Source organism: Monodelphis domestica, chromosome 1 (genome assembly GCF_027887165.1).
Source record: "Monodelphis domestica isolate mMonDom1 chromosome 1, mMonDom1.pri, whole genome shotgun sequence".
Lineage (NCBI taxonomy): Eukaryota > Metazoa > Chordata > Mammalia > Didelphimorphia > Didelphidae > Monodelphis > Monodelphis domestica.
In genome coordinates this window covers 572181880-572195444 of record NC_077227.1, presented here as the reverse complement: position 1 = coordinate 572195444, position 13565 = coordinate 572181880, and positions in this window count along the sequence as shown.

Below are 13565 nucleotides of genomic sequence, written 5' to 3'. Positions count from 1 at the left end.
GGAAAGCGAGCCGGGGGGAGAGTGTGGCCTCGTGGTCCGACCCTTCCATTCCAGTTCCAGTGAGGCATATTCAGTTTAACCCAGGGAAAGCCCATAGAACTATCTGCCCAGGACTGCCTCCGAACACCAGAAAGAGACAAGAAAAACTAATCCTCCACATTCAGAGATGACAAACTCCACAGAACCACAGAAGCCCCAAAATACCAAGAAAAATAAGAAGAAAGGGGCGACTTTGGACACATTCTATGGAGCCAAAATACAAAATACAGAGCAGACAGAAGATAATATAAAAGAAAATGCTCCAAAACCTTCCAAAGGAAATGGAAACTCTCCACAAACCTATGAAGAATTTGAATCAGAAATGACCAAAAAGATGGAAGCCTTCTGGGAGGAAAAGTTGGAAATAATGCAAAAGAAATTCACGCATCTACAAAACCAGTTTGACCAAACTGTAAAAGAAAACCAGGCTTTAAAGGCCAGAATCAGGCAGCTGGAAGACAACGATCGTGTAAAAGAGCAAGAATCAATAAAGCAAAGCCAAAATACCAAGAAATTAGAAGAGAACATAAAATATCTCACCGACAAGGTGATAGATCTGGAAAATAGGGGGAGAAGGGATAATTTAAGAATAATTGGACTCCCAGATAAGCCAGAAATAAACACCAAACTGGACATGGTGATACAAGATATAATCAAAGAAAATTGCCCAGAGATTCTAGAACAAGGGGGCAATACAGCCACTGACAGAGCTCACAGAACACCTTCTACACTAAACCCCCAAAAGACAACTCCCAGGAATGTAATTGCCAAATTCCAAAGCTATCAAACAAGGTAGAGAAGTAGGAAGGGCTAGGCAATGGGGGTTAAGTGACTTGCCCAGGGTCACATAGCTGTCTTGGGACCTGGCTCTCAATCTACTGTGCCACCTACCTGACTCCCTTATCCTCAAGTATTTGAAGGGATATTACCTGGAGCACAGCCAAGACCCTTTAGTTTGGTCATAGGGTGAAACTGTAACAATAGATTGATATTACAAAGAGGCATATTTAGGTTTGATGTCAATGAGGGGAAAAGCCCAACAGAGTGGATTGGGCTGCCTTAGAAAATAGTGGGTTCTCTCCTTCAGTGGAGATTTTCAAGAAAAGATTGGATAACTACTCATTGATTATGCTAAAGGAGATGGAAAGTTCTCATTCCAGTATGGGTAAGACTCAATGGTCAGCAGCTAGATAGTACAATGGCTAGAGCTCTGGGTTGGAGGCAGGAAGACTTATCTTTCTGAGATCAGATCTGGTCTGTGTGACCTTGATAAAGCCACTTAATTATTTTTGCCTCATTTTCCTCACCTGTAAAATGAGTTGGAAAAGAAAATAACAAACCAAGCCAGTTTCTGTAGCAGTCCACCCCTAGCTATGGGCAAGGGGAACAGTTGGTATGTACAGATTGCCTTAGAAGAGAGCATGCTCAGTCTTGAGCATGCTCAGTATTGCACGTGGCTGGGAAAGCCTCTGACCCTTGACCCCAGCTTCCCCCAGGTTAGGCGGGAACACAGGTTTCTTTGTGCTCACCTGGTTAAGAGAAACCACACCTATACCTTGTCATTAACCAATGAGAATCATCCCTATGTACTGTGTATATTTGCATATCAAAGATTATATATGGCCCAGCAAGCTCCGCCTCTCTCTCTCTCTTTCCGGCTAGCTGATGGCTGTCCTGGCAGCCAAGCTCCATCTTTAAATCTTCTCTATCTCTCTTTCATCTCTCCGACCTGTGTGGTATTAAATGTGGATCTCTGGACTGGTAAAAGCCTTTGGAACGGTCCTTTGATCAGAGCTTAGCTGTGGCTCATGGAAAATTAATAAAGACTCATTCCTGCCACCTCATATCTCTAATTTGACTCCATCATCTCCCTCGTGGTATCTAAAACTTCTATCCTGTCTCTATCTTCCTACCTTAAAGCTTCTGAAAGTGCCTTGAAGGTCAGGTAGATTCCCCTTTTCACAGATCAATCAATCAATCAATCAATATTTATTAAGCTCCCACTATGTGCCAGGTACTAGGCTAAGTACTGGGGATACAAAAAGAAGCAAAATTCAGATGAGGAAACATAGGCTTTGGGTGGAGAAATGACCTGCCCAAGACAGTCTAGCTATCAAATGCATTGCAGTGCCTAGTGTCCAAAACAGAGGAGATGATGATAATCCTGTGGTCCTATGTCACAGGTTACAATTGGAATACTGTGCTCAATTCTGGGTACCATATTGAAGCTAAAGTATGTTTAGAGGCAGGTAACCCAGGTGGTAAGAGACCTCACAACTAGGATCATTGAAGCATCGAGGTGACACAGTGGATAGAGTACTGGTCCTGGAGTTAGTAGTACCTGAATTCAAATTTGGCTTTTGATGCTTATGGCTGTGTGACCTGAGCAAGTCACTTAATTCTGTTTCATCATCTGCAAAATGGGCTGGAGAAGGAAATGACATATTCCAGTATCTTTGTAAAAAAAAAAAAACAACCTAGATGGATTCAGGAAGAGTCAGACTTGATTGAAATTACTGAACAACAAAAACAACAAAGAATCAATGAAGATCAGTTAAAGGAACTGAGCACGTTTACTTAACCTGGAGAACAGAATACTTGGCTGGGTCAGAATAGAGGTCTCCAAGTTTTTGAAGAACTACTGTAGAACTGTGTAGACAAGGGATTAGACTGGTTTTGCTTGGCTCTGGAGGGCTTCTAGGAGCAATGGGTGGAAGTTACAATAATGTCAACTGTAACTTTGATGTAAGGAAAATCTTCCTAACCAGAGTAATATAGGTTTGCTAGAGCCCATTTCCCTTCACTGGAGATCTTTGAGCACCTCTCCTTATAGGGGATATTTTAGAAGTGATTCTGGTTGGGCTGGATGGTCTTGGAGGTCCTTTTCAACCTGGAAATTCTATGATTAATTCTTAGTTACAGAGTTTGATTTGCAATTCAGGTTCCCTCATCCCCAGTAGTCACAGAATCACAGATTTCTTGAGTTGGATGGGACTTCAGTGGCCATTTAATGCACCTCTGCTCACAATGAATCTGTACTACAACATGCCCAGCAAGGTTTTTCAGTTCTGCCTGAAGGAGGGGACATTCCACAGCCTTTCTAGGCTGCCCATTCCAGTTTTGAATGGCATGAATTTTTCATTGCTCCTTCTATTATTTCAAGCAGAAGTGAGATGGGAAGAAAGGAAAAGAATAAAATAATGATGCTAAAACCATAGTAGAATACAATGAGAAAGAATGTTTTCAGGTTGGCATTTTCATTAGGTCTGAGGTAGCCTGCCCTTTTGAGAGAAGATAATGAGATGGGAAAGGCCTTTGGTGAAAAATTGGGAATACTTTCTGACATAATAAAAATCTGTCGGGTTGATTTTAATGTTCAACTTGAGTGCAACATCTCATGAAATCTTCCATAATCCATTATCTCTCCCTTCACTTGCTTCCTCAATTTCCCTTGAACTATATTTATTTGTGAATATCCCCTACTTTCATTAGATTTTAAGCTCCCTGCAGGAAAAGTCTGGTTGTTATCATTGGCAGTTGGCCAACTGTGAGAACATTATTCAGTCTATAACTCATATCTAGTACTGATCTAAAAATGTCCTGATGTCTGGTGTATAATGGTCCACAATAAATATATTGATATATAGTTTTTAAAAAAGGAATGGTTTTGAAAAGAAATCAACAACAACAACAACAAAAAAGGAATGGTTTTATTCTTTAAGAGTTTAAATTTTTTTTTCAGTAAAAAACAAAATTAAGAACTTTACAGCTGATCGATCACACACTGGTAAAGTCATAAAATTTTAGATCTGGAAATTTCTGAAAGATCAGTAAACAGACAAAGCAGTATGTTTTATGCATCCCAGAAGTTTGAGAAGTATACTATGTGAAGAGTAGAGCTTCTGACTTCTGCTGCAGATCTTTTAAATGATTATTAAGCCAAATTAAGCAGTAATCACTTTACCTGGATTTGGGAGTGCCTCTTGAGAGGCATTCCTTACCAACCAGCTCAGAATTTACCTTTGTATCTCCTTCCATTAAAGTTCTCTCCCAGCATCTCATCCAATTAGCCTTTACTAATTGTCTGCTCTTTTACAAAGAAAGACCAAAAATAGTCCCTCCCCTCAAGGAACTTACTTGTGAGGAAGACAAAGTGTAAACAAGTATGTACAAATGTGTTATGTGAAGGATAAACTGGGGAAAGTCTTATAGAGAAGGCATTAAGATTAAGGAGGACTGGGAAAGGTTTTTTGAAAAAAGTGGTTTTTTATTTGATATATGAAGGAATTGGAGGAATCTTGGAGGTGAAGATGAGGAGAGAATGTTCCGGACATGAGGGACAGCCAGTGACTTTTACAGTAAGGAGATAGAGTGTCATGTGTGACATTTCATTGTTCTGGATCATTGCATTGCAGGTAGTAGAAAAGTCCATTACATTCTACTGTGCCAGTGTATCAGTCTCTGTGTACAATGATCTCTTGGTTCTGCTTCTTTTACTCTGCATCAGTTCCTGGAGATTGTTCCAGTCCCCGTGGAATTCCTCTACTTTATTATTCCTTTTAGCACAATAGTATTCCATCACCAACATATACCACAATTTGTTCAGCCATTCCCCAATTGAAGGGCATCCCCTCATTTTCCAATTTTTGGCCACCACAAAGAGCGCAGCTATGAATATTCTTGTACAAGTCTTTTTCCTTATTGTCCCTGTTGGGGTACAAACCCAGCTGTGCTATGGCTGGATTGAAGGGCAGGCAGTCTTTTAAAGTCCTTTGTGCATAATTCCAAATTGCCCTCCAGAATGGTTGGATTAATTCATAACTCCAACAGCAGCGTATTAGTGTTGTGATTTTGCCACATCCCCTCCAACATTTATCACTTTCCTTTGCTCCCATATTGGCCAGTCTGCTAGGTGTAAGATGGTACCTTAGAGTTGTTTTAATTTAAATTTCTCTAAGCAGGAGGGATTTAGAACACTTTTTCAAGTGTTTCACGATTATTGATAGTTTTGATTTTTACTTAAGTCCCGTTCACCTCTCAAATTCTATAATTCTTGGATTCTTTGAGAACTTTATTCTTCAGAATTCTGGCTCCTTCCCAGACACTGGACTCAAAGGCAGAAATTTAAGATGGCAACTGCTATAGTAAATTTAAAAATAAACAAAGAAACACTCAGAAACCATCTTTGAACTTGACATTAACAATAACAATGACTAGCATTTATATGTCATGTGCCACGCACCGTACTAAGCAGTTTTTACAAATATTATCTCAGTTGATTCTCACAACAACTTGAGAGGTAGGTGTTGTGATTATTCCCACTTTTTTGCTGTTGTTGAATCATGTCCAACTCTTAGTGACCCTATTTGGGGTTTTCTTGGCAAACATACTGGAGTGGTTTGCCATGTCCTTTTCCAACTCACTTTACAAATGAGGAACTGGGGCTAACAAGGTTAAGTAATATGCCCAGGGTCACACAACTAGCAAATATCTGAGGCCAGATTTGAATTCAAGAAGATGAGTCTTCTTAACTTGTCTGGCACTCTGTCTACTGAGCTATCTAGCATGCCCTATACAGATGAAGAAACTGAGACAGAGAGGTTAAGTGACTTACTTAGGGTCACACATCTAATAATTGTGATAAACCTTCCACATACTTGAGAATCTTTCAAGTGTTTTGATACAGAAATACAAAATAGGACTATAGCATTGTCACTCAATGTGCATAGCTTCAGATACCTTTGAAGATAACCAGACCAGTTAGGTACTATTCTGAAACTATTCACATGGGGAAATTCCCTAGGGGTAAATGATCTCTTGCATTCTTCTCTCTAGATTTATGTGCTAATAAATCCTTTCTCCTGCTTTGTCTAGCTCTGTTTTGGGAAAGAATTGTTAATATATATTATTATACGATAATAGCACACATAGGGTTCAACTCTGCCCTAGACTCATCTCTTGTAGCCTTTAAGTAGACCCTATTTCTAACTTAATGAATAAACTACAGCATCATCACAAACAAAACTATTGCTTACAATAGTCATTGATCTTTTAAAATTGAATAATATTTTAATTAGCTGTTGACATACCAAACACTTAGAATCTCCAAGTTATGTGGAATAAAAAACTTTCAAAATATAGAGGATTAGTGGGAGGAATCAAAACCACATTGATCTAGGATAACACATATCTCATTCCTATTATCCTCTCTGGGACTCAAGTTGTTCTAAAGATGCTTTCAGAGAGCCTACAGAGACTGAGTATACATTCCAATTTTTTTCAGTTACAGAAATCAGTTATTTTATTTATCTTTGCCCTTCATAACCTGGCCCCTTTCTTCCTCGTACCTTAATCCCTCCATATAGTAGACAATCCAGTGACACTATTCTCCATGCTATTCCTTTCTTTACAACTCCCCTCCCCCCATCTCTCTGTTCTGGAGCATTTTCTCTGACTGTTCCCTAAGCCTGGAATGTTTTCCATCCTCATCTCTGCCTCCTGGCTTCCCTGGCTTCCTTCAAGTCCGGGCTGAAATTTCACCTTCTGTAAGAAGACTTTCTCAGTCTTCCTTTATTCCAGCAACTTCCCTTTGGTTTATTCTGTATATTGCAGTTTATCCTGTGTATTGTTCATTTGTCCAGAGTTATTTGTATGTTCTTTCCCCCATTAGAGTATGAGCTCCTCGAGAATAAGGCATGTTTTAATCTTTTCTTTGTATCTCTAGCACTTAGCCCTGCACATAGTAAGTGATTAGTAAATGCTTATTAAATTCACTGGACTGTACAGTTGCCTTTATTATCATTCAGTTATTTAGTCATGTCTCACTCTTCGTGACCTCATGGACCATAGTGATTTGTGGGGTTTTCTTGGCAAGAATATGGAACAATTTGCCAATTTCTTTTCCATTGGATCCTTTTGTCAAGCAATTAGAAGTTAAGTGGCTTGCCTGGCGTCACACAGCTAGGAAGTGACTAAGGTCATATTTGAACTCAGGTCTCCTTGACTCTAGACCCAACCTTCTATCCACTGAGGCACTTATTACCTCCTAGGCAGAGATTAAGTGACTTGCCCAAGGTAACAAAGCTAGGAAGTGTTTGAAACCAGATCTTAATCCAGGTCCTCCTGACTCCTGGCTTGGTACCTAGCTGCCACCAGACTTTACTTTAAAAGAGCTTTGCACATATTATTTCTCTCTTTCTTTTTAAAATTACATTTAATTTTTTTCAATTACACATAGAAACAATTTTTAATAATTGTTTTCTGACATTTTGTGATTGAGATTCCCTCCCTCCCTCTCCACTGTTCTGAGACAATAAATCGTCTGACACAGGTAATATCAGTTGTTTCATGCAATTTGTATTTCCACATTCCCAATATTGTGACTGAAGATATATATCACTTTTATAAAAAAAAAACATGAAGGAAATAAAGTGAAAGATGGCATGCTTTGATCTACAGTCAGTTTCCAAGAGTTCTTCTTTGGCTGTGAATGAATTTTTTTTTTATCCTGAGTCCTTTGAGGTTATCTTGGAACCTTGTTTCAATGATAATAGTTAAGTCCTTCACAGTTGATCATCATATAATATTTCTGTTTCTGTATACACTGTTGTCCTGGTTCTGCTCACTTCACTTTGCATCAGTCTGTATAAGTCTTTTCATCTTTTTCTGAACTCATCCTGTTCATCATTTTTTATGGTACAATTGTTTTTCATTACAATTATATTCAACAGTTTGTTCAGCCAATCCTCAATTGATAGACACCGTCTCAAATTCTAATTCTTTGCCACCACAGAAAGAGCTACTAAAATATTTTTGTACAAGTAGGTACTTCCCCCAGTTTCTGATATCTTTGGCATATAGATTCAGTAGTGGTATTGCTGGATTATTAAAGGGTTACATATATTATCTCAATCAAACCTCATACTGACTCAGTGAGGTAGGTACCCTATATTATTAATTCCATTTTATAGATGAAGAAACTGAGTCTGAAAGAGGCTAAGCAAATTATCCTTGGTTATGCTGTGTCAGAGGCAGGATTGAATTTGCCTCTTTCTAATTCTCTGTCTAGCATCACCTAAATCTTTAATGTGGAAAAAATCTTCTTATCCTTTAATAATAAGAACTGATCATGAGGACAAAGAATTTAGATCTGTAAGGAATCTCATAGGCCATTTTGCCCAGACACCTTATTTTATAGACATGGAAACTAAAGTCTCAAAAGGGTAAATAGCTAGTCTGAGATTCAAACCCTGGTCTGGAAATATACATGGGACAGTGAGAAAAGAAATGAATTTGGAGTTAAATGACAAGTTTGAATCCCCATTTCTTGACATTTACTAATTGTGTGACCTTGGATGACTCACAAACTTCATGAGCCTCAGTTTCCTTATGTAGGAAATGAGGAGGGTTGGATCAATCCCTTTCAGGTATCAATCTCCTTATCCTCTGACACTTCAAATCAAGAGCTCCCTTTATTACCCTACACTGATATTCTAGTTCAAATTTTGCTTTAGTGATAAAGTTAACATGAAACACATTCATACTGATACAGTATTCAAGAGGAAAATCAAAGAAACATAATCATAAAAACAAAGTTATTCTAATGATGCAGTGGCTATAGTAATACAAGGTTATATTAGTTAGCAAGATGGCTCAATGTATAGAGCACTGGGCCTGGAGTCAGGAAGATCTGAGTTCAAATTTGGCCTCAGACACTTATTAGTTGTGTGACTCTGGTTAAGTAATAACCCCTGCCAGCCTCAATTTCTTCATCTGTAAAAAGGAAATAATAACAGCATCTACCTCCCTTGGTTTTTGTGAGACTCTAAGATCATATCTATAAAGCACTTAGCAAAATGCCTGACACAGAGCAGGAACTATATAAATGTTAGTTATTATTTTTAATTATTCTGGAAAAATAATCTCTGAAAAATAAAGACCACTTTTTATATGTTGTTTTAAAGTTTGTAAGGTGTTATATATATATATATATGTATATATATATATATATAATCTCATGCAGTCCCTATTTAGGTTCTAAGAGTTTTATTTTCCCCATTTAATAGCTGAGAAAATGGAAGGTTGTAGAATTTATTTGAGTTCTGTGACTCCTTAGTTATACAACTACTAAATAGGAGAGGCAGGATTCAAATACACATCTCTTCTGACTTAATGTGCAACATAATTTCAAGTAGACCACATTGGATGGTGCCATCTTTCCATTTTCATTCATTGAGGAATGGGTGCCTTCTGCTCATCTACATGTCATTATTTGTATCACCATTTAAAAAAAATCTGTTATAAATGGTAGGGTATCTAGGTAACACAGTGGGTAGAGTACCAGTCCTGGAGTTGGGCGGACCTAGGATCAAATCTGGCTTCATACATTGCCTAGGTGTGTAACCCTGGGCAAGTCACTTAGCCTTGATTGCATAGTTCTTGCTTTATATAAAATGTCAAGATCAATCAAGTCATCTTCTGTAATTATCCATGGAAGACCTAGGCTCTTCATGAATTAAAGCTTAAGTCTTTTGACTAAAAAGTTGGAGAAATATCCAGAGGGTAGGAAGTCATGGTCTCAGGGAAGGATAAATCTAGTTTCCTGAACTTGAATTAAGATAGTTGATTGTACAAGAATAGGACGTATGACTCCATATGACTAGGTTATAATTCATATGAAAAAGACCTGGGCATATTAATGGACTGTAAGCTCAGTATGAGTCAACTATGACATGACAGTCAAAAAAAGGTAATGTAATATTAATTTGGATTACGGGAATCACAGAATGAGAGAGAGAATATTAAGTATTTAGTAAGCATTTAGCAACCAGATCTCCAAAAAGACACAGCCCACTTTAAAGTTTAATCTACATTATTTAACATGTTCTCCATCACTTTCTCAAGTTGAGATCTTTGAAACAATAATAAATCAAGCCTCAATTACTAGTCTTTGCCCATTTTTGAGGTATAACTATTCACACTGAAAACTTAACAATCATCTCTTATGAGCCAGTTTGGTTTGGTCCCAGCACAGCGCTTAGCACTGGTTTCTGTCCTGGCCAGTCCTTGTGTGGCTGTGTTCAGCTGTGCATGCCACTTTTGGGAAAGGTACATTCCCAATGGACAGCATTCAGAGAGGATGACCAGAATGATAAAAGATTTCAAAACCACATGAGGATAGCTTAAATGAACTAGAGAAAAAAAACTTAGGGAAGGAAGAGAGGGATTTCAAAGATCTAGGATCATAAGGATGATGCTTAAATTGGGTTAATTTGGTTTTTGTCTGGTGGGTTGCTCTAAGACACTTATCATCTCAGTATCTCTAGGGAAGAAGTAAATACCCTTCAAGGAGGTGATTTTTTAGCAGTCCAGAAACAACATGGCTAATGTAGAGAGACTTAATGTCTATAACCCATAAGTATAAGGAAAATGGGAGTCACAGTTTTCAGTGTCTCCAGGCAACTCTCTAAGACTACAGAAGTTGTTGATCTTGTATTAGTGGAGGGATTTTTCATACAAAGAGTTTCCCATTTCAATGAAATCATAAATTTAGATCTTCCCTTTCTCCCTCCCTTTTCCTCAAGAAAACAACCCCACACAATGGCAATTACAGCAAGGGAAGGATCAATGTGCTTGGAACAATCAAATGGGAAGTAATGAGAACTTCCTTGAAAGATTGGTAACAGTTGGATAGACAAAGTGGAATGAAACCTGTTTAGAACAGTACTCAAAATAAAGGCTAGAATCCAGCACTTTTTTCAGTCTTTTCAGTTGTGTCTGACTCTTCATGACCCCTTTTGGGTTTTCTTGGCAGAGTGGTTTGCCATTTTCTTCTCTAGTTCATTTTATAGGTGAGGAAATGGAAGCAAATGGGGTGAAGTGACTTGCCCATGGCTAGTAAGTATTTAAGGCTTGAATTTAGGTCTTCTTGACTCCAGGTGTAGCACTCTATCCAATATGCCATCTAGCTGCTTTAGAATCCAACTCACTTTTGCCTAAAGTGGAACAAACACTTCATCAGTGACCATTCTGATATTACCCCGTGAGACGGAAATTTCAAGGTGAATTTTGTTGAGTGTGAGAGGGAACGTTGAGAAGAAGTGAATATGAAGATGGAGAAAGAGGGGGAATGGAAACTGGACCAATAAAAATGTCCTATTTATGAGGGTTGGGTGAGATAGTTACCAAATAAACTTTCCTCCTTTGCTCATGCTACTCTTTCATCCATTTCTAGATCCTCTAATCAGAATGCTGAGCAGCTGCAGTTATATATCTTCTCTTCCCTCATGGACCCCCCAGCTACAGCACCATTTTCCTGGAACCTACAGTAAAAGGAGCTGCCAGCTGGGCAGATGACAGGCTGACTTCATGAAAATTCAGCCCTCCCTCCAAGCAGGGCTGCTGGAAGGCCCCCAAGGTTGTGCCCTAGAGAAGCCCAACATGGTTTTGCTTAAATAATGATATTTAAGATGAGTGCAAAGATCCCTGCTGTAGAATGAAACCTTGGGATGGTTATAGCTCCTTCTACTAACAATTTCGATAGCCAAGCCCACCACATAAGGAGGAAGAGTTACCATTTTTTTCTGATGAAGAATCAGAGCCTATTTGCCTTCCCATTAGAGAACCTGATGGCCTGAGCCAGTGAATCTTTCCACAGGCGGAGATTGGCATAAACATCTGTAAGCCTTGGGAAGGCATGAATGTCCAAGAAGGGAGAGGGATTCTCCTTTGTATAAAGGGCTACATGATGAAGTAATGGAAAATGGCTCACAGGAAGACGTAAACCAAGCTGGAGGGAACATTTGCCTCATCAGGACTGACTCCTTGGAGGATACAGAAGATATTATTTATATCTTTAAAATCAGACTGGGTCGAAGGCCGGGGAACACCTGGTGGGGAGTAGCCTAACCTTGGCTGGGGAAAATGGCATATGATGTAAACTGTTAGGTCCTTGGTGTATCTAATTTCACTAATTGCCTTTCTTTCCATTTTGCTACTAGGCCTGGGGAATTGGGACAACCTAGTCAGCATTTGGCAGTTTCTGTCAAAAGGAAGCCATGAAGAGGTCCTTATATGCTGGCATGGAGAAATTTGTCTTCTTCTTTGGACCTGTTTCTGAGCCTTGTACAAAACCAGAGAGAGTTGGCATGATATTGGGGAAAGGGCAATGGTTTGGGAATTTTAGGACGTAGGCTCAAATGTTGTCTCTACTTATTACCTTGGGGAAATCACTTTGCCTCTTGAAGCCTCAGTTTCCTCATTTGTAAAATGAGAGGTCTGATATATATGACTTCTGAGTTTCCTTCCAGCTCTAAATCTGGCTTCTAGTTTATTGTCTCCAGCTTCTAGTTTGATCCTATCTCTGTGACATCTTTTGCCATCACCTTCTACATACTAACATATCCACCACCCTCTAGTAACAGCAATTACTTATAAAGCACTTTGAGGTTTGCAAAATTCTTTGCCCATTTTATTTCATTCAAGCCTCACAACAATCTTGGGAATTAGGTGCTATTTTATAAATGAGAAAACTCAGGTAGATGGTAGTTAAGCGACTGCCCAGGGCCATACCACCAGTAATTGTTTCAGGCCCCCATCCATTACCATCTGGAATATTTCAATGGCTGCCCAACTGGCCCTTGAGTCCCCACTCTAATCCATCCTCCACACAGCTGCCAAAATGATTTTCCTAAAGCATAATTCTGATTGTGTTACTAGTCAACTCAATAAACTTCATTGACTTTCTTTTGCCTTTAGGATAGATATAAGCTTCTCTCTTTGACATTCAAATCTTCATCACCAGGTCTGTGTCTTCTGACACCTAACTTTCCTGACCATACTTTTAGCCCATCTTGTCTCCTTTCTATTGCTCACACATACCATCTCTCAGCTCTGTGCCTTCACACTGGCTGTCCCCCATAATTGGAATGCTCTCCCATCTCATCTCCACCTTAGAATCTCTGGCTTCCTTTAATACTCAGTTCAAATACCTTTTTCTAAAGACAGCCTTTCCTGGTTCTTCAACTGCCAGGGTCTCGCCTCCTAAGTAAATATATTAATTCTGTGTGTATTTTGTGTATATCAATTAATATACATGCTATTTCTCTCATGAAAACAGAAATTCTTTTAGAGTAGGGAATATTTTTGATTTTTTTTTTTGGCATTCCCAGTACTTGGCACCATGTTGAGCACATAGTAAACATTCTATAAAGCCTTGCTGATGGATTCCTTCTCATTGTTTCTATCTTCATTGGTTGCTCCACTTCATGGGTCCAGGAAGTTGCTACTTCCTGGCTGTGAGAGAGTGGGCAAATTATGTCAACTTTTTGTATCTTAGTTTCATCATCTACAAAATGAAGGGCTTGGACTCAAGTTTCTCTAAAGTCTCTTTAAGCTCTAAAATTCTACAAGTGTTTTGTTTTACTCTATCCTCACTTAAATCTTGATATCTCATTCCAACTGTGACAACTTTGGTATCCTAGCTCCCTTCCTCTGCCCATTCCTGGGGTTTTTCTGACTGGCCTTCC